This window comes from Ammospiza caudacuta, chromosome 24, assembly GCF_027887145.1.
Source record: "Ammospiza caudacuta isolate bAmmCau1 chromosome 24, bAmmCau1.pri, whole genome shotgun sequence".
NCBI lineage: Eukaryota > Metazoa > Chordata > Aves > Passeriformes > Passerellidae > Ammospiza > Ammospiza caudacuta.
Genome location: NC_080616.1, coordinates 2,554,154 through 2,575,062, shown reverse-complemented (window position 1 = coordinate 2,575,062; position 20,909 = coordinate 2,554,154).

Genomic DNA, 20,909 nt, shown 5'->3' with positions numbered 1-20,909 from the left:
GGAGTTCCCTCGGGGCTCCACGAATGGGGGATGGAGAGAAATCTATGGGTGGGATCCATCGGGGATCCATGGGTGGGAATTGGAGGGGACCCATGGTGGAATCCATCAGAGATCCATGGGTGGAAATTGGAGGGGACTCATAGGGAGATTCCCTTGGGATTCCATGGCTGGGGGATGAAGAGAAATCTATGGGTGGGGTATAGGTGGATGGGATCCATTGGGGATCCATGGGTGGGAATTGGAGGGACATCTATAGGGTGGATGCATGGGTGGGGGATCCATGAGGGGGCATGGAGGGGACGTGGGGTGAGATCCATGCTACAGGGATGTAGGGGGATCTGTGAGGGACCTATGGGCGTTCCAGAGAGAATTCAGGAGAAGGGGGGAATCTATGGGTTGGGCAGAATCGAGCGACATCTGGGGGAAATTGGGATGGGAGGAATTCGTTGGGGCAAGAAATCTAGGAGGATCTATGGGTGGGGATCCATGGAGGTGCGGGGGGCAGCAAAATTGAGAGGTTGGGAATCCATGGATCAAGGGAATTCCCGGCAGGGCACCCCTGGACAGGGGGGTCTGTAGGGATCCAAAATGGGATCCTTTGCAGGGTTCGTGTTGGGCTCCATGGAGAGAGGATGGGAAGGGAGGACCCAGCACAGGGGTCTGTGAGAAGATCCTGGGGGACCTCGAGGAAGGATAGAGATATAGATACAGATCTGGGGGAAGAGCAAGTGCAGGCAGGTGTGTCCCGGGGTGGGGGATCCATGTGGGATACGGGGAAATATAGGGGGACCCAGAGGAGGTCAGGATCCATGAGGAGGAGATCCAGAGCTGGGGATCAGGTGGGGCGAGATCCAGCGAGGGCATCGGGGAGGGACAGAGGGAAAATCCATGGCGGGGGATCCGGGGAAGAGGAGGGTGGGGGTGGAAGGGGCCGGGATCCATAAGAAATTCGCCGGGGGGGTCCATGGGGGATCCGGAGCGTGCTTGGGGGGGACAGTGTCAGGATCCATGGGGAAGGGATGGAGGGATGACCCACCGGGGGGGCTCGTGGGAACATCCGGGGAGAGTCGAGAGGGATCCGTGGGGGATCCGTGGGGGATCCACGGGATCAGGGCAGCCGCGTGGGATCCATGAGAAATCCGAGGAGGGGATGTTCCGGGCGGGACCGGGGGGGTCCATGGGGTTTCCCCGGCTCAGGCTCTGCTGCCGGTTCCAGGCGCCGCGTCTCGGCAGCGGAGCGGCACCGGCGGCGGCGGGGACCGGGCGGGACCGTCCCCAGGGAGCGAGCGGGGCACGGGCGGCCCCGCACCTGCCCCTGCGGGCCGGGGATCGGGAACGGGGACCGGGGGCCGGGGCGGGCACGGCGGGCGGCCGGAGCGGCGGGGCCGGGCCCGGGCCTGCGCGACTCCTCCCCCGGCCCGGCCCGGCCCGGCCCGCGCGGGTCCCCGCCGCTGTCACTCCGCCACCGGCGGCTGCGGGCGCTGCGGGCCGGGGCAGCGAGCGGTGAGCGGGGCACGGGCTGGGAGTGGGGCACTTCCCCGGGCAGCAGGGACACTCGGGACACCCCGGTGGGAGCGCGGGTGTGGGGACACCCTGCGCGGCCCCGGAAGGCAGGGACAGCCCGGGGGAGACCGGCTCTGGTGCGGAACACCCCGACGGGACTGGCGGTGACGGTCGGGGACACAGCGGCTGGGTCATCCTGCGGGGACAGCGGGGGTGATGGGGACACCCCATCGGGGACTGGCTGGCCACGGTGAGGGCGGCACATGATGGGAAACACCCTGCTGAGGTGATGGGGTCATGCTGCGGGGAACAGCGGTGACACGAGGGATGCTGGCAGGGACCGGGGAGCTGTCGGGGTGGCACAGCGTGACACTCGGGACAGCCCCCGCGTCCCCTCTCCTGTGCCCCACGATGTCCCCACCTCTCCACAGAGACCCTGTTTCAGCAGTGGGAGCTGCAGCGTGACCGGGCTGGCAAATCCCCGTGTCCCAGTGCCTTCGGTGTCCCCTGGACACCCCCAATTCCTGTCCCCGGCAGAGGGGGACTGCAGGAGAACGCTGTGGTGCCTCCCCAGTTCAGTCCTGGGGAGCACAAAATGGCCAGCAAAGGGTGACGGGGGAAACGGAAGCACGGGGACTGTAAAAATGTGTGTCCTGCTGCCCCACATCTCCTTTCCACGGGCAGAGCAGGTCGGTGCTGGCAGGTCATGGTGTCTGCCCTCATTTTTGGCATGGGAAGGTGTTTCTGGGCTGTAGGCATCGATGGGTGCTTCCCGTGGGGATCCTCCAGCACTGGGGTGAAGCAGCCATCCCCACACTCCTGGGAGCCGGGAGTGTTCAGCCAAACCGGGATCGCACAGGACAGAGGGAAAACTTTGGGATGACTTCATCCCAGACCGTGCCCCTTGAGGCACGGAGGTGCCGTCACCCTGTGGAGGGAAGGGGTGAAGCCCCGCCGAGTGCCGGGAGGACTCTTTTCCCGGATTTCACCTAGGAAAAAAACAACTGGGAGGGGAGCCAGGGATCTGGGTGTGCCGGGATGCCAGGCCCGCTGCTGCACAGCCGCCACTGCCCGGAGCGGGCGAGACCCCGTGCGGGCAGGGCTGGCCCGTGGGGTTTTGGGGCGCTGCCTGTGCTCCCCGAGGCTTTGCCACGGCTGCCGTGCCTTTCCCCGGTGCCGGAAAAGGTCCGTGTGCTCCCGAGGGGGTGACAGGATGGGGAGCTCCCTGCTCCCCGCAGCAGCGTGTGTTGGTGTCGGTGCTGTTGGAAGGAGGGGCTGGACCCCCCCAGTTTCACAGCCGGGGGAGCTGAGTCAGGAAATCCCGGCTGGCCCGGCCGGATCCCGGCTGAGTCATTCGGCGGCGCTGAGTAAGTGCCCGTGCCGGGGGAGCGGGGGCTCCGAGCCCGGGGATGGATGGGGCAGCGGGGGCTGTCATCCCGCACATGCCCCGCAGTGCCCCCCTGGCCTCGGGCACTGCCAGCCCCGCCTGCCCCGTGCCTCAGTTTTCCCCCGACATTTTCCTAGGACTGGATGAGACAGAAGGCTCCTGGGACGTGGACATATCACACATCCCAGCACGGGAGAGGGGAGACAGGTGGGGATGGGGACTCTGGGACAGGTCTGATGCTCACTGGGAAGAGAATGGTATCCCCAAAGCAAGATTTGGGATCCTCCTTCCAGTAAAGGGGGTCTCCAGTCTGGCTGTGTTGGTAAGCGCGTGGCATTGAGGGGAGTAATGGGGGTGAAGAAAGGATGGGGATGAGAACTGGGATGGGAAATAAGATTAGAATGGGGACAGGGATGGGGATAGGGAAGGGGTGGGGATGAGATGAGATATGAGGTGTGATGATGAGATATGAGATGAGATGTGTTGGAGATGGGATAAGGATAGGGGTGGGGTGGAGATGGGGACAGGATGGGATGAGATGGGGGTGAGGACAAGAATAGGATGGGGACAGGGATGAGGCTGACAGGGCTGGAGCAGAGCTTGGGGTGCATGTGGGGACGTGGAGGGAATCAGGCTGGCCCTACTGGCAGCAGGATGTAAATAACCTGCCAGGACACGAGGTTTTTTCCTGCTGCCCCCCCATGCAGCCCCACGGACAGGAAAAAGGTGTTTCCGGCTGCGGATGGGAGCGGGGCCAGCCCTGCAGCGGGGTGTGGGGCCTGGGACACGGACAGGGGGATCAGGGGACCCCCTCAGGCTGGATTTTGGGGTGCAGGCCCTGATCCCATGGCCAGTGGGACCCCTGACCTCAGTGGGGCCACTGCAGCCCCTGGGCCCTGGCCGGGCTGGTGGCAGAAGCTCGGTGCCGGCTGGCACCGCTGTGGGGATAGGACGTGGTGCCACCAGGCTGGGCACCCTGTCCTGTCCCCAGTGCCACCAACTGGGGCAGCCACCAGGTGAGAACCCTGGGGACATGTTCCTCCTTTCTGGCTGGAGCAGGATCCGTGTGCAGCTGGGAGGGGCACTGTGTGAGCAGAATGTCTGTCCTGTGCAGAGCCACTCCTGCCCACTGCCCATGTCCCCTCAGCTGCCTGTGCTCCCTGGGGAGGTCTGGAATGTTCCACCACAAAGTGCCTGGTCACCAACCTGGGCTGGGGACATCAGTCTGGAATGGGGACACCAGGATGGAATTGGGACATGAGTATTGCATGGAAGTCTTCAGCATTTGTCCCCACCACCCTGTGACCCCCCTTCACTTTGCTGCTGGCAAATGGGTGACAGTGTCCCCTCACCATTCATTTAGTGGCAGTCAAGACAGGTACAGCATCCTCTGTCCTTCCACAGCCTTTTGTGCCCCATGCAGTGGGAAAAACAGCAGCGACAGGGAGGGAGCAGCTGGGACCACAGTGCCTCTGCCCTGTGTGTCCCCAAGATGTCTCATCTCATGTCACTGGCCTGTCCTGGCTGGGCAGGATCGGTCCCTAAGCCCTAACCAAGGAGTGCCAGTCCCAGGAATGCTCTGCAGGGAGCCAGGACCTGCTGGGGCAGTCAGTGGCACTGGTGGTGACGAGGCTGGTGGCAGTGCATGGTGAAACTGAGGCACAGGCTGCAGGCAGGTGGCACATTGCCAACACCTCGGGAACTCCTCGAATGCTCCAGGTGACAGATCAGCCACCAACCTGTCCCAGCAGGCTCTGGTGGCTTCCCTGGTGCTGGCACAGCCTGAGTCTTGCTCATTAGCAAGTGACTGTAATGAGCTTTGCTGAGTTGTGCTGCAGGGTCTGGGCAGTGCTATGGACCCTGGGCACTGCTGTGGATTGAGTGCCTGGATCAGGAGACACTCATTGGGAGAGGGGCTGGAGGTTGCTCTGGCATGTGGCACCCACGACCACCATCACAGGAAGTGACAATAACTGGGGGAGCAGGATTTCCATTAACCAGGGTGGGGAGAGGTCCTGGATGAGCGGCCCAGGGAGGGTTTGCAGCTCTGCTCTGTCCCCGGGGTCCTGGCGAGGTGGGAGCTGGGGTGAGGCCGTGTCTGGATGTGGGACTTGGTCCCCCTGCACTGCTCTGAGCTTGTCTGGCCCCATCCCGGCCCCAAATCACCTGTGGCACCACCGCTGCCCTCGGGACTTTTATGGGGGACTCTGGGTCACCCCATCTCGGTGCCGGGCTGCCCTGAGTTTCACTGTGGGATCACATCCTGCAAGTTCCCTTCCACGAGCAGTTCCCTTCCCTTCCAGCAGCCGGTGTCGGTGCCACCCTGCCCCTGCCCTGCTGCCACCCTGCCGGCACTGCGGAGCGGAGCATGCGGAGGGAACAGGCGGGGACAACGTGCCCAGGGCCGGCTGGGGCAGTGGGATGCTGTCCTGGCATCCTCTTACCGCCCCCGGAGAGGGGAATGGGGCTCCGGAGGGGGGAATGGGGCTCCGGAGAGGGGAATGGGGCTCCGGAGGTCTCGGCTGTGCTGCGGGTTGGGAGCGGGAGCCGGGGCTCGAGTTAACGCATCCCACTGTTTGCCTGAGTTCCCTGGATCCCTGCTCCCATGGAGGAGCGGAGGTGGGAGCTGGGGGAGCTGGGGGAGCTGGGTTCGTGCTCATTCTCCGCTCCCATCCGCACACCGCATCCGAGGCCCGTGCGGACGCGGCCGGGCGGCGCCGCCTCCGGCAGCGGAAACTCCCCCTGGGCAGGGCAGGGCGCTAAGTCACGGTTCTCCTCCATCCCTGCTCCCCCGCCTTCCCTCCTCGCCCCTCTGGCCTCGGCAGCCCCTCCTCGCTCCCTGCCGGGCCGTCCGTACCGAGGATGTGCAGTGCGGCCATCCTCGCACGGGCAGGGAGGATGCCAAAGGGACATTGAGGGATGCCAAAGGGACATTGAGGGATGCTGAAGGGATGCTTGAGGGATGCTTGGGCTCCCCTCTGGGAAACTCAGGCAACTTTCAGATGTGACAGCCTCATGCTGACTCTGTTGGCTGCATCCTTTGGAGGGAGGAGATTTAATTTTACGTGTAAGAGGGTCACAGAACTAGAGCTGTGCTGGGCTGGTGAGGGGTATTGGGGTCAGGCATTGCCAGCCCCTGCCAACCTCTTCCAGCCTCATCTATTAAATGACAGTGCTCAACTCCCTTGGGATGTTGGCATCATGAACACGCTTGGAGTGGTTGTGATAAACCCTGGGGATGTGGATCCCTCTGGAGTGGTGACTGTTGCGACACACACACACACACACACACACACACACACACACCCGGAGCCAGCAGGGAGGTGTTTGCCAGCAGTCACTGAGGATTTATCAGCTTACTGGAAAATCCACTCATCCCATTAAGGGCTCCCTGTGGCTTTTGCTTTCCATTGCAAATACCTGGTTATCCCGAGGGAAACCCCTTTGGTGCCAGTGGGTGTGTGGGGCTCTCGGGACAAACCCCACAGAAGAGTCCAGGCTGTGAGAGCGACTTCATTTATTACAGGACAGATCAAGGGAGATCTGACTCACTTGGCCAGGTAAGACCAGACAGGGCAGTTTAGCTCATGGGAGGAATGGTCTGTGATGGGAATAGCCCATACTGGGGCAGGGATTGAGGGGCTCAGTTTGGAATCAGATCCATGGGTTCACTTTCATTCACTCAGTTCTTCACCCAAAGTAGGTTCAGCATCTAAAACCACCCCAATGTGGAGCTCGGCTGTGATGATGGCACATCCTCAGCCCTGTCTCTGCTCTTGGGGCTTAATCTCCCACTTGGCTGGCACACCCTGTTGCTGTGTCCCCAGAGATAACTGTCCCATGTTCCCAGTGGCATTTTTAAATCCTTAACCTGCTTTAGGGGGGGGAAAGTGCCTTTTTGGGTACACCCACGACTCTGCTCTGCCTGTTGTGTGTTGAGAGAGCCGAGTGTTGAAAGGAGCAGACAGGCATTGAGGGTCTCAGCAGGGACACTGGGGGTGCTGGGTATGCATTGCCAGTGCCAGGATGGGGGGGACAAGCCCAGCTGCCCCCTCGACCATCCTGACCACCCAGAGCTCACATATGCCTGCAAAGGTGACAGCATCTGCTGAGCTAATGTGTTTTGCAGCCCTCCTGTGCAGCTGCCTCTCCCTGCCAGCCCAGCAGCCAAGCCAAAATCCATCAGGCCCTTCCAGGATTCATGGGTCGAGGACTGGGGGGGGGCCGTTTCCATACAGCGGTGGCAAACACAGACACTGTGACATCTGGTCTTGCTCAAAATTCTCAGGAGCAAAGGGCCAGGTGTGGGATGCTGCAGGAACCCAGGGCTGAATAAAGGATGCAACTGGTTCCGTGGAGTTTTGGCCCAGACAAGTTTAGCTGAATGTCACCAGAGCTGTGGGACGGCTCCTGGCCCGGGTCTTGATCCAGCACTGGGAGCCCCTTGGCCCCATGGCAGCACTGAGGCTCTGGAAGGTTTTGGGGTGGTGTTGGGAAGGTTTTGAAGCCCTCAGGATGTGCAATAGGAGATGTTGTATTTTGGCTGCGGTGCTGGATGCCAGAGGGACCCCAGGCTCTGTGGTGTCCATGGTGGCTCCTGTGCTGGAGGAGGCACCTGCAGGGCTACCGAGGGCTTATGGCTCTGCTTGCCACACAGCGCGGGAAGAGCGGGGGGCCGAGGAGAGTGGGAGAGCCTTGGGCACAACCCAGACCTTCCCAGGTGACACTGCAGGGGCATCTGGAGAGGGTTCAGTGAGGTGTGACCTCATGGACGGACTGCCCATGGAGAGACAGCCCATGGAGGGACAGCCCAACCCTTTTCCCTGTGGGTGTTGGGGACACCAGGACATAACAGGCAGCGCTGCTGGGGACAGATGGCACCAGGCACCGGACAGATGGCTCCGTCCCAGACAGGCAGCCGAGGGGCCGGGCCGGGGGCCTCCGGCGCTGGGCTGCTCCCTGGGGCCTCCCTCTGCCGGCCCCCGGCTGGTGGTGTGGCCCGAGGGGGACAGTGACACCACCGACAGTGGCCCGTGTGGCACCACCGGCCACAGGCGGTGCGGGCACTGCCGGCCCGGTGGGCACCGGGTTGGGGAGGGGACACGGGCTCGAGGACGAGACGCTCGTCCCGGGGGAGCTGCACCGGCTGGGGAGGCGGTACCGGACCGAGGAGAGTGAGGCCGGTTCGGGGGAAAGGGTGACATCTGCTCAGGGGGTGGCAGCCGGCGGAGGGGAGGGTGACACCGGCTCGGGATGCGATAGCGGGTGGAGGTGACACCGGCCCGGGGGCGGTACCGGGGGGCGGTGCCCCGGGCGGAGCTGTCCAGCACCGGCGGCTCCTGAACGGCCGCAGCGCCGGGCCCGGGATGTCCCCGCTGCCCCCGCCGGGCACTGCCCACGCCCACCGGCCCGGGAGGAGCCAGGGCTGTGACAGACCGGGGTGGGCACGGGCTGGGGGAACACGCAGGGGCCGAGGCGAACCGGGCACTGTGTGGCCGGGATAGCCCCGGGGAGAAGCCTTGGGCATGGACGACCCTTGCCCAGCCTTTCACACCGTCCCCACCGTCCCAGATCCTCCCACAGCCCTTGCACAGACCCCGCACAGCCCCCAGGCTCTGCCCCAGCCCCAGTCCCAGCCCATCCACCCAGGATTTGTGCCGGGCACGGCTCAGCCCGAGCAGGGCTCGCTCTCCTGGGTACCCGCGGCTCGGTGGCAGCGGCTGCCTCAGCAGGTCCAGCCTAGAGCTCGGCTTTGCTCAGAGCCGGTTTTATTGAAATGGGTTAAATGCCTAATGGGATTGCTGCTGAGGGGCTTAGGCAGGGATTAGTGCTGTGGCTACGGGCTGGGCATCTCTGAAAGTGTTCCAAGAACGTGTGGATGTGGCACTTGGGGACGTGGTTTAGTGATGGGTATGGCAGTGCTGGGTTAGCAGCTGGACTTGATGATCTTGGAGGGCTTTTCCAACATGACAATTCTGTGATTTCTCTCTGATCTCTGCTTGGACAACAGCTGATTTCTGTCCTTCAGTGCCTGCCCTCCTCATCTCCCAGAGCTCCCAGCATCGTGCTAGGGGGAACAGACATCCAGGACAGGCAGAGCTGGCTCTGGCTGCCCTCCAGTTCTACCTGCCTGCCCCCAGGAGAAGCACCTGCCTGCACCCAGCCCGACATTGCCCTCCGGAGGGGCAGGAGAGGGGAGCAGTGGCACCTCCCTGGGGAAGGACCCAGCCTGGTGCCCCGGTGACACGGGTGGTGGCAGTGTTCCAGACAGTGACACCGGCTGGTGGGCAGGCCAGGTCCTGCCCGGGGCACGGGGGCTGGAGGGCTGGGCCTGGTGTCTGAATCGGCAGCTTGTTCTCCTCTGAAGGGCCCTTTCTGCCCCGGCTCCCTCTGTTTCTCTTTGGAAAGTTTTATGTTCCTTGTGTCACAAGGAGCCTTTTCTTTGTCGCCCTTGCCGAGCGTGCAGGGAGAAGGCTGTGCTGGAGCATGGCCATCCCTGATGGCAGCTCGAGGCTGGATGCTGCACAGGGCTGCAAGGTGCAGGCAGCAGCCTTTGGGGGCAGCTGTTTCACAGCACCAGGACCTGTCCTTGGCAGGGGCCCAGCTCCTCCTGTCTCTCACACCCTGGGGTTCACCCCTGGGCTGCCCCCTCCACCCTCACCCATAAAAAGGAAGGATGCTTTGAAGCCCCTGAGCATCTCTGTGGGGACACTTGGCACAGTGCTGCAGCCCCTGGTGTTCCTGTGCTGCCAGTCCCAAGGGTGTCTCAAGGATGATTCCCAATTTACAGAGCTGTTCTGCATCCCAGCACACACAGGAAAGGATCCATCCTCCCTCTTTCCTATTCACCAGCCTGGTTTCAGCTCTCTTACCCCTTCCAGAGGCTGTGTCAGGGTAGGGAAACAGGCACAGAACAGCAGCAAGGTGCCAGCAGAGGCTGAAGGGTTGAACACATTTTCTGTCACTCAGTGTCCATGCTCAGACTCCTGCCAGATTTATCCTGGGATATGGGACAGCATGTCATCCCTGACAGGGATCTAAGCTGTGATAGGAGACAAGCAAATTTTACCTCATTTATAAAAGTCACCCCAAAATGCTACAAAATAAAGAACAAAATGCTTGCAGAGCCATTCACTGTTCTCTTGGAAACATGGGACCCCTGTGGCTGGACCCCTCCAAGGCACAGAGGTGGGGCCAGGGGTTCAGCCACTCATTGTAGCCCCTGCAGGGCTGGAGGCTGTTCCCAGCTCGGCTCAGGTGATGGATGGCTCCAAAGCAGATCTGCTTCAGTGCTGGGAATGCTCCAGTGACCCCTCTAGGTCATGGAAATGGGGACATGAAAGGAGATCAGGCTCCAGGTCCCTGTTCATTTCTGGCTGCTAAAATCACACGTGTGAGATGGATTTGGACACGAGGCTGAGGAAGTAGTTCAAGCTCCGGGCACAACAGATGCCTCTTTGAAGGAGATGCCTTCAGGGATGTGCTGGCTTGTGTCTCTCCTGGGATGAAGGACACAGCTCAGCCAAGGCTTTCCTTCAATGTGAACACTCGTAACTCTGCATATGGCATTGTCCAAAGGGATCAAATCCACCTCACCTCTGGGGTTAAAAACTCAAGTTCACCTCCAGACCTGAGTTCTGGGGACACCTGGAATGAGTATCCTCTGCTTGGCTGGGAGACAAACAGCTCTGGCTGCCCAGGAGGCTCTGCCCTGATGCCCAGGCACAGCTCTGCTGCCCACAGCACTGCTGTGGCTGCTCCAGAATATCCCCTTGTGCTGAAACACCTCGTGTGTGCCTGCTGCTTTCCACTACCACGGGACCCAGTGATCCCAAACTGGTACCCAGGGAAGTGATTGGGCCAAAACCTCACCCAGCAGCTGGAAGTCCCCATATTAAATCAGGTGCAAGTTCTCAGGGCTCACGTTACCCAGAGGGGGAGCAGCAGCCTGTTCCTGAGAGCTGTTCCTGGGCTGAAGGAGAAAGTTGTTTCCTTTTTGAGCTAATTGCAAAGGAGCTGCTGAGTCTATCTGGGTCAGGCCATGACCTGCTTTAGCCAGGCAGAGGCAGCAGGATGCCAGTGTGACACAGCGTGACACAGCATGACACAGCGTGACATAGGGTGACACAGCATGATGGGTGCCTGTCTGCTCCCCTGCCACCATCATGGGGCATGTGCCAGGGACACCTAGTCCTGGATAGGGTAAAATCAGTCTGGAGGCAAAGGAAGAATTCCTTGGGAACAAGGACAGACTGAATCTTTCCCAGGAATGATTTTGGTTCATGGTGGTTGGTGCTGGATGTGAAAGGGGCTTCTGGGCAAAGGGTGGCTCCTCCTGGAGCTGCTGGGGGCAACAGGGGCTTGGCAGGAGCTGCTTTGGTTCATCCCTTTGATGGCATCCCCGGGTGTGGGACGCCAGCATGAGGGTCCAGGTGGTGTCACCGGCTGAGGGAGCGGGACCACATCCACATCATCCCTCGCCATCCCCCAGGAAGCCTGGGGAGGGGTCAGTAGTGCTGAACCACGCACAGTGGAATCCTTGGAGGCACCTGAGGTGTGTGTGGTGGGAAAAGGAGTGCTCTGAGCCCGGCTCCCAGCAGGCATTGGCATCTCCTGAGAAGCCTCAGCTCTGTGAGCACAAGAGAAGGATTGATTTTCTTGTGGCCAGCGCGGCAGCTTTGGCTTCTGCTGCAGCTGTGGCATCGCTGGTGGGCTCAGAGGGGGAGAAATGGAAGTTGTGTCCACAAGAGAGAAATCCAGAGTGGAAAAGAAATCTACAAAACCTGGTTACAGCCATGATGCCACATGCCCAGGGAGCAGGCAGGGCTGGAGAAGTGCTGCATGCTGGTGGTGCTCACTGGGTGCTGGAGAAGGTAAAGTCACAGCATAAATTTAGATAAAAATTTTGCCTCTGAGTTGGTTGAGGATGAGCTTGGGACAGATTTTACAGAGTGAGGGGCAAATGATCTTCCTCTGTGTTAGGAGAAAACCCACCAGAGCCAGCTGCTGGGCTGCAGGTGTTTGTGTGAGGGACCTCAGGGTGAAATGGGTAATTGCAACTGCTGGTTTCATCATCCTTGCACCTATGGGAAGGAAGGTTCCCTTATCCTTGGAAGTGTCCAAGGCCAGGTTGGACAGGGCTTGGAGCAACCTGGGCTAGTGGAAGGTGTCCTTGCCTTGGCATGGGGTTGGAATGAGATGATGTCTGTAAGGTCCCTTCCAGCCCAAACTGTTCTGTGAAGGTCAATTTTGTGTTTGCACAAGATGCTTTGCAGCTCAAGGCTGTGAACTGCTGTCCCCAGACACAGCACTCTTGAGGCAGAGGCTGCCTTAGAGGGGAAAGAGAGGGGGAAAAAGTGTAGAATTTGGGTTGGTAGGTGTGAGTTGTGTGGCACAGCCTGGGAACAGACGGGGGGACAGAGGGGAGCTGCTCTCTGCTGATTTCACAGCTGGTTTGGGAACATCAAGCCCCCAAAATTGAGCTGGTGTCCAGCTGGGTGCTGAGCCCTGGCCTCTCCACACTCCCAGGAGTGACCTTTGTAGGTTTGGGAAATCCTGCTGGCACAGGGACAGCCCTGCCTGGCTCCTGCTGCCCACGTTGCAGCACCCCTGGGTGCAGAATGGGGCCAGCACACCCTGGGGCTGTGGCTGTCCCCTGAGCTGGGTCTGTGTGCCCACAGGAGTGCAGAGCCCTGTGCTCCATCACACCTCCCACAGTGACTCGAGGATGGATCTGGGGGTTCCAGAGCCCCCCGTGCCTGTCCCAGCACTGCCTCCCCCAGCTCTGCTATGGCTCAGGGCCAGAGACAGCTCAGCCAGGATGTGGGGAGACATCCTCTGCAACATGCCAGTGTTTCAGAGGCTTCAGGGAGAGCAAGCCCAGGGCTGTGTGTGTCAGGTTCCTCTGCCCCTTAATCAAAATTGCCTTGGAAGGAGCTCTGCAGCTCCCAGCTGGCGCTGGAATTGGCGCTGCAATTCTTTGATCTCATCTGCTGCATCAGCCCTTCTCCCCGTGACCCACAGCTCCATGATCAAATGATCCAGCTCATGTGGGTCTGGGAAAAGGGAATTTCAGTGCTGCCTGTGGCAGGGACATGGTCATCCCAGGGTGGGGAGAATGTGGGGCATGGTTTGGTCCTTGCAGAGCCCCAGAAGCCTGCGGGGAGCAGGGTGCAGGGCAGCTCAGGATGGGGAAGAGGCAGAACAGGACAGTTTGGGACATTTTTGGACTTTGTTCATGTAATACCCTCTGCTGGGGAATGCAGTGGATGCAGGGCTGAGGCTGAGCTGCTGTTCCCAGCAGGGTGAAGGAGCCCTCTCCCTGCACCCCCAGCTGCTCTGCAGCTCTGGAGAAGCTCTGTCCTGGCTGGGTGGTTTGAAAGAGGAGGTGTGTGTGTGGGGGAAGGGGGGGGGGTACCTGGAAGGTGCATTCCCCAGCCCACCAGGAACAGCCTCAGTGGGCTCCAGCACATCCTCCAATGCACTCACTGCACCCACACAGGTAGAGGAACCCTTACCATGGGTGGCCAGCCTGGAGCTGATGGTCCCCACAGAATGCTCTGGGACCCCAAAAAGCTTCTCCTCCTCAGAGGTTTTCCTTCAAGGAGGCTGAGTGCAACCATGCTGGAGCAACCTGTGGGAATGTGTGTCCTGGGAGATTTGTGGCACCTGGTGTCTGAGGTACCACAGCTCCACATCTTTCTAGAGATCATTTCTTCCTCTGGAGAGAACCTTTTTCTTTGAGTTTTGATATTTTTTCCTGAAGAGCTGCAGGTGAGATGGAGCTCACCTGGGAAATTGTTTCTGGCTGGTTTCCTTGCTGAGCTCTGCTCTGCCTGCCTGGGCAAATCCTGTGGGCATGAGGAGTGATGAGCTTCTCCCCTCACTGGGACTGTGCTGTGACATCCCTGTCAGTGGTGGTGGCAAGGATGGCCCTGCTTGTGGGTGTTTTGGGTGGCATGAGACCACACCCTTATCACATGGAGAAAAACACCAAGGCAAGGGGAGGGGGGACATAGGGCATTTTCTGAGGGGTGACATGAAAGTCACCATGGGGCAAGCAAGATGAGAGCAGGAGCATGGAGAGATGTGGCAGGTGGCACCATGTGGGGGGACATCAGGGCTGAGGAGGACACTCCAGTGTGGGGATGGGACTCAGACACCAATAGATGGGGTCACAGAGCTGGTCCTCCTGCCTAGAAGAGCAGGAGGTGCTCTTGGGTGACAGGAGATCGTTTCAGGTGACAAGGAGTTGGTCTTAGATGACCAGAAGATGGTTTTAGGTGGGCAGGAGATGGCCTCAGGTGTCTGGGAGGTGGTCTTGGTTGATTGGGAGGTGGTTTTAGGGACCAGGAAAGAGTTTTGAGTGGCCAAGAGGGCCCCATCCTGCCTGTGGTGCAGCCCTAACTGGTGAGGGTCTGTGCCCAAATGTCCTTGCTGCAGGGACCTGGGGACACAGGGGTGGAGCTGCACAGCCTCCCTAGGGGGAGGACATCACATAGGCCCTGGTCCTGTGATCCCTGTCAGGGGACATCGTGTGTGTCCTCACTGTGGGGTGTGGGGTGCAGTGGCCTTCTCCCAGGATGGGGACAATGAGCACCCATGGCCAGCGGGAACAAAGACCGAGATCTGGTGCAGCTGAGGGGCTGTGGGTGCCCCCTCTGTGCTGGACTGTAACAAATCCTCCTCTTCCTCCACAGCCTTGCCAGCAGCTGCCTCACCAGGATGAAGGGGACAGCCAATGTCAACTCCACCGGCCGCAGCCACTTCCAGTCTGCCATCCCAGTGCCCCGTGCCATAGCCCATGGCAAACTGCACCCCACAGCCCCTCTGAGCACCCCGGGGTCCCCTGTCCTCCACAGGGCTCCGTCCCCTCGGCCAGGGAAGCTGCCAGCCCCCAGTCCCAAGACTCTCAAGCCCAAAGCCACTGGCAAAGCTGCTGGCCATGAGCTGGCCGAGGGCAGGGAGGGAAGCCCCGGTGTCCCTGCTCAGGGAGGGCAGAAAGCCCTGTCAAGATCCCTGGTGTCCCCTGGGAAATGGCCAGAGGCAGTGGGCAGTGGGAGGAGAGGGGCAGGCAGGGTGGGGGAGCTCACTGAGCTGTGCAAAGCCCCCCTGGCACAGGGCAGGGGTGGGGGGCGGCTGGGAGGGTCCCCTGGGAAGGGCAGGGGAGCAGCCCCAGCAGGGACAGAGGATGAGTCTCATGGTGGCTCACAGGGGAGGGGCCCTGTGTTTGGGTCAGGGGCCATCACTTTCTCCTCAGGGCCCCCACACAGCCACCCCATCACTGCCACTGTGGCACCCTTCCAGTACCGGTGAGTCCCTGGGGATGGGGGGCACGGGATGGGGGTGCCTTGGGACGTGGGGCTGTGGGGGGCATGGGGACAGGGGGCTGTGGGGGACATGGGGACAGGGGGCTGGGGGTGCCTTGGGACATGGGGCTGGGAGGGACATGGGGACAGGGGGAGGCAGGCAAGCCCAGCAGGGGTGGCCATGGGAAATGGTGGGGTTGGGTCAGGGGGCTCTGTGCCAAAAGGAGGTTCCCACTGGATTTGGGGTGCTGGGGCACCCCATGGGAGATTGATGTGGGGCAGGGGATGGACTCATTGGGGAATAGGGTGCCCTGGGACCCCTTGCCATGAGACCAGTGTTCCCAGACCACGGCAGAGCCTATAGCTCCAGGTTCTCATCTCCTGGGGCCAGTGTCCCTGATCACCCACCCTTACCCCCTCTGCCCACAGGCTGCAAGAGGACCGGGAGCATGAGAGGGCCACGTCCCCGGGTGATGAGTGCTCCAGTCCTGAGAAGGGATCTGACCCCAAGCCCAGAGGCCTGAGTGAGTCCAGAGGGGTTGGTCAGCAGTGGGGGTGTCCTGCTGGGGGGCTCCCGTGACAGTGCCAGGGGACAGAGGCTTGTGCTGAACGGGAGGAGCCAGGGCTGGAGGGCAGTGGGGTGTGGGGGAATCCTCACACTGGAGGTGCCCCAACTCCCCTGGGAAAGGCTCGTCTGCAGTTCCTGCATCAGGTGACCTCCGTGGCCAAATCCCTACACTGTGAGGAGCACAGGGGACTGACCCCTCTGGGGACGGTGCCAGGACATCACCCCTGCTGGCTCCTTTCCCTCCGCAGTTTCCCGGCGAGCTCCAGGAATGACCCATTTCCAAGGAGCGGCGCGGAGGGACCGGGGGCTGCCCACACCCACCACCGGGTCACCCCTTTCTCGAGGGCTGAATCCCAACTCCTCGCTGCAATGCCGAGGCCACCCCGGTCCCCTCTGGCGCTTGCTTTGGGGGAGATTTTGGGGAGGCGGGTCCAGGGAGGATGCTGGGGCGGCGGTTGCCAGGGCAGCGGCAGCGAAGGATGGCGGGATGCTCCAGAGATGTGCAGAGAAGGGGAAAAAGAGCCGGGAGCTTCAGCGGGTGATTTGTAGGGACAGAAGTCGGTCAGATCCACGGTGGCTCCTGGCAGAGCCCGACTCTGACCTGGGGTCCCAGTACTTCAATCAGAGAATAACAGCGTTGAGCCCCGATTTGGAAAGTGCTGAAGGCAGCGGGAAGCGGGAGGGTGTTCCAGGAGGAAGCAGGAGGGAGCGAGCAGGGCTGGCATGTGCTCAGCGCAGCTGCCCTGCTCCTTGGGGAGCTTTTGGGACAAAGCCGAGCGAGTTCGGCCCCGGGGAAGGGGCCGGATCCTTTCCCTCCCTCCGTGCCTGCTCCAGCTTCCCCTGCCCGCGGCACCTCCCACGGCTCGGATGGGCCCAGAGGGAACAGGGGACATTGGGAGAGCCCAAGAATCACCTCAGCAGCCCCAAAACGACACAACACCCGCAGATCTGCCCCCAACAACAGGCCCTGCAGCCAACAGCCCTCCCCGAACCCCGAGTGTCTTTGGGGTGCAGCCTGTGCACCCATCCTGCCCCAGCAGCACCTCTTAGTGCAAATCACCCTATTTTGGGGCACCCTTTACTGTCCCAACCGGGTGGAGTTATTTTGGGACTCTTCAGCACTACCATTGACCGAGCCCGGGATCGCCAGGCCGGGGTGGGCTGGGGGCTCGCACCACCCCCGCTGCTCCCGGCCTTATCTCGGCAGCAGTGATGGGGTCTAATGCAATATTTCCCGGCGGTTGCCATGGCAGCCCGCGTGAGGTCACCAAATAGACTTAATTCACCCCTCCCAAGGGACGGGTAATTAATGAAAAATGATGATAACCAGATCCCACTCCCCTCCTGCCCCCTGCCTTTAATTCCCTAGGATCAGTGGAGAGGCCCTGCTGGGTTTGGGAGCCACAGTGTCCCTCCCGGGATTCCTGATGCCACCCTGGGCTCTTGCTGCACAATGTGGGGAGAAACGGGGATGTTTTGCCCCCCCTGGGAATGGGTGCGCAGTGTCTAGGTGGGTGTGGGGTCCGTGGCGGGCGGGACAGGAGTGTGGGGGTCCCTTCAGCGCAGGGTGCTGGGGCGTGGGGCCCCCGCGCTGGCTTCATCCGCCTCCCACCGAGCCCCCAGCACGTCCCTGCCTGTGAGGGGCCGTGGTCGCGGGGCCATGGCCGGTCCCGCGCTCGCCCCTCACGCCGCCCCGAGCGCGCTCCCGGGGTCCCGCGCGCTCCCTCCGCCCCGAGCCCGCCGCACGCGCCCCCGCCCGGCCCCGCCCCGCCGCGCGCGCCCCCTTCCCTCCCTGCCCCCCTCGGGCGCGCGCGCCGCGCCCCGCCCCCTGGCCGCGCCAGAGGAGGGCGGGCCCTTTTTGTTCGCCCCTGACATTCCGCTGGTTCGCAGTGTCCTGCCGGCGGTGGAGCGGCGAGGTGGGGCCGTGCCGCTCGCCCCCCTCTCCCCGCAACCCAGCTCCCCGCCCGCGCCCGCGCCATCCCCTCCCCGCTCCGCCCCGGCCGGTGGGACGGGCGCTGACGGCGCCTCTCCCTCTGTCTCGCTCGGTGTGTCCTCGGTGCCGCAGCAACAGCAGCAGCGCCTGGCGGGTTAAATGGTTGCAGCGCGGGGATGCTGGGGAGCAACCTCAAGAGCCTTCCCGACGTGGAGCTGGGCGAGGAGGAGCGCGGCTTTCGGCGGGGCCCCGACGGCAGCACCGTGATGCCGAAGCGGGCGAAGGCGGCGGCGGCGGCGCCCGCGGGGCCGCGGAGCGCGGAGCTGCGCGTCTTCAAGGCGAGCAGCGCCGAGGGGCGGCTGCCGGCCGGCTCCAACCTGCGCAAGCAGAAGTCGCTCACCAACCTCGCCTTCCTCACCGACGCCGAGAAGAAGCGGCAGCTCTATGAGCCTCGCTGGAGCGACGACATGGCCAAGGCGGCAGCGCCGGGGGCGGCGGCGGCGGGGGGCGGCGGGCGCGGCGGCCCCCGCGGGCGGGACGCGCCCGCCATGTCGCGGAGCCTGTCCCGCTCCGAGCACTCGCTGCTGTCGCCGCGCCCCGCCGGCCCGGCCAAGCCGCCGCCCGCCGGGAAGCCGAGCCGCATCCCCCGCGGGCCCTACGCCGAGGTGAAGCCCCTCAGCAAGGCCCCCGAGGCGGGCGGCGGCGGCGGCAAGTGCGATGACGAGTTGCTGGGCGGCAAGGCGCCGGCGGTGGCGGCGGGCACCGAGGAGAAGCCGTACCTGAAGGTGGACCCAGAGCTGGTGGTGACGGTGCTGGGCGACCTGGAGCAGCTGCTCTTCAGCCAAATGCTGGGTGAGTGCGGCCGGCGCGACCGCCGGGCTCGACGTCGAGATGGGAATGGCCAGAGGTGGCAGCTGGAGGCATTTGGGCTCCTGGCACTCCGTGAGGACCCGCTGAGGGCGACCTCAGGGTCTTGAAGTGAAGGGAGGCTGAGGGGAAAGGAGTTATCAGCCTCGGTGTCCCCAGTCACTTAGAATCACAGAATGGTTTGGGTTGGAAGAGACATCAAAGCTCATCCTGTTCCACTCCCTGCCATGGGCAAGGACACCTTCCACTAGCCCTGGTTGTTCCCAGCCCTGTCCAACCTGGCCCTGGCCACTGCTGGGGATGGCACAACCACTGCTTCTCTGGGGACCCTGTGCCAGAGCCTTCCCACCCTCACAGGGAGAATTTCTTCCCAATATCCCATTTACGCCTGCCCTCTGCCAGTGGAAAGCCATTCCCCCTTGTCCTGAAGTTCCGCTCCAGCTCTCCTGGAGCCCCTTTGGGCACTGAAATGGGCTTTAAGGTCCCCCCAGAGCTTTCTCCAGGCTGAACATCCCCAGGTCTCCCAGCCTGTCTTGAGAGCAGAGGGGCTCCAGCCCTCAGTGCATGTCCAAGGCATGCTTGAGGGAAGGTGCTGTCAGCTGCCTCTTGCTTGGAGGAAAGGCAGTTCCTCCTCACAAGGAGCAGTGGCAGGTGGTGGTGGAGCTTGTCCTCCCCCACGTGTCTTGTCGGCCATCCCTTGTCTCAACACCCACCAAACACGATGGAGGCTGCACAGCCGGGTGCCACAGCTGCTCCCCACCATCAGCGTGGCTCGCCCTGGGGGTGACCTTGGGAAGCTGCTGCTGGAGGTGCTGTGCGAGGGGTTCATGCCGCTGCTCCATTTTGGGCAGATCCAGAGCTCCACTGAGGTCTGGGTCTCCGGCAGAGGAGGGTCTCCAAGGATGCTCCTGCAGGGTTTGTGTGAGCTGATTTTGGGCTGTGGCTGCCTGAAACCTGCTTTGCTATCCCTGTGGGTTTGATCCCTGGCTTGCTGTGTGCATTGTGTGCACAGTGGGTTTCCATGAGAACAACGAGCACTGGCCCAGAGCTGGCTGTGCCCCTGACCTGGGGACCCAGTGCCCCATCATGGGCTGCAGTGCTGGGTCTCGGTGCAGGTGAGCCCAGCCCTTGCCATTCTCTGGTGCTGCACGCTGGTCTCTAGGAATTGTGGCTGCCTCGGCAGCCCTCTGTTTCCCACTGACACCTCATCTCCCCTGCATCCCCCAGCAGTGCCTGGGGTCTTGGCTGGGCAATGACTGTGGGGGCTTGTGGCTCTGAAGAGCTGTGCTTGGTTTGGCAAACTGGCATGAGAAGGTGGCAAGGGAGCCGTGCAAACTGGCATGAGAGGGTGGCAAGGGAGCTGTGCACGGCCATCATGGTGCTCATGGTGCTCAAGCTGGCTGGCTGGAAAGCCCTGGTGCTTGGTGGTGGTGGGGGAGCAGCAGTACAGGCAGGACTGGTGTGTCCAGTCCCTTCAAGTTCCCTGCCTGGACCTCTTTTTAGGGGGTCGGGAGTTTCTCTGGTGCTTGAGCTGGCTTGAGATGCCTTGTCCTTGCTGTGTGATGAAGAGAAAGGGGAGAGATTTGCTGTGGCTGGGGCCTGAGGGAGGTGGTTTGGAGATGTGGAGCTGGAGTGTGTGCTGGAGCCAGGCACCTGGAAAGCCACATTTGCAGATTCCACTTCCCTGCATACCCCTGGCTGCTTCAGGAGCCTTTGGGGTGTCACAGCCCAAGCTCCAGCAGGGCTCTGGCACAGTGTGCACCAGTGTGTGCTGGCACAAAGGCATGGAGCCTCCCAGAGCATTGCCCTTGGCCCCCAGCCACAGGGCCAGCAGCAGTGCTGTCCTTGGCAGGGTCTGCCCTCATGCTGGGGCATCCCAGGGCTCACAAATGGAAGCCACAGGGTGAGCTCTGGGCCTGGGCAGGCAGGCTGTGGGGATAAGCAGGGGGGATGCAGGAGGTCAGGCTGGCTGTGGAGGCTCAGGCTGCCCCAGTGGTCCCACAGCTGGGTGTACAGCCATCCATCCTCAGGCCTAATGCTGTGGTAGCACCAGATGCCATGGGAGCCGGGCAGGATTGCAGGGGGATTTGTCACTTAGGGGACTAACAGACTGCCACTCACTGATTTGGGATGCCTAGGGGAATCTCAGTGTCCCCCCATGATGCTCTGCTCTTAGGTGGGAGTTTCCTCAGCATTCCCAAGAGAAATCCTTGTGGGACTGGCCCACGTGGGAGTGACTCCCAGTTTGTGGTACTCTGGAGTACCAGAGATCCAAGAAGGATCTTGTGCACACGCTGAGGAAGATCATGGTTGTGGAAGTGCCCCCAGCAACTGATTTGGTTT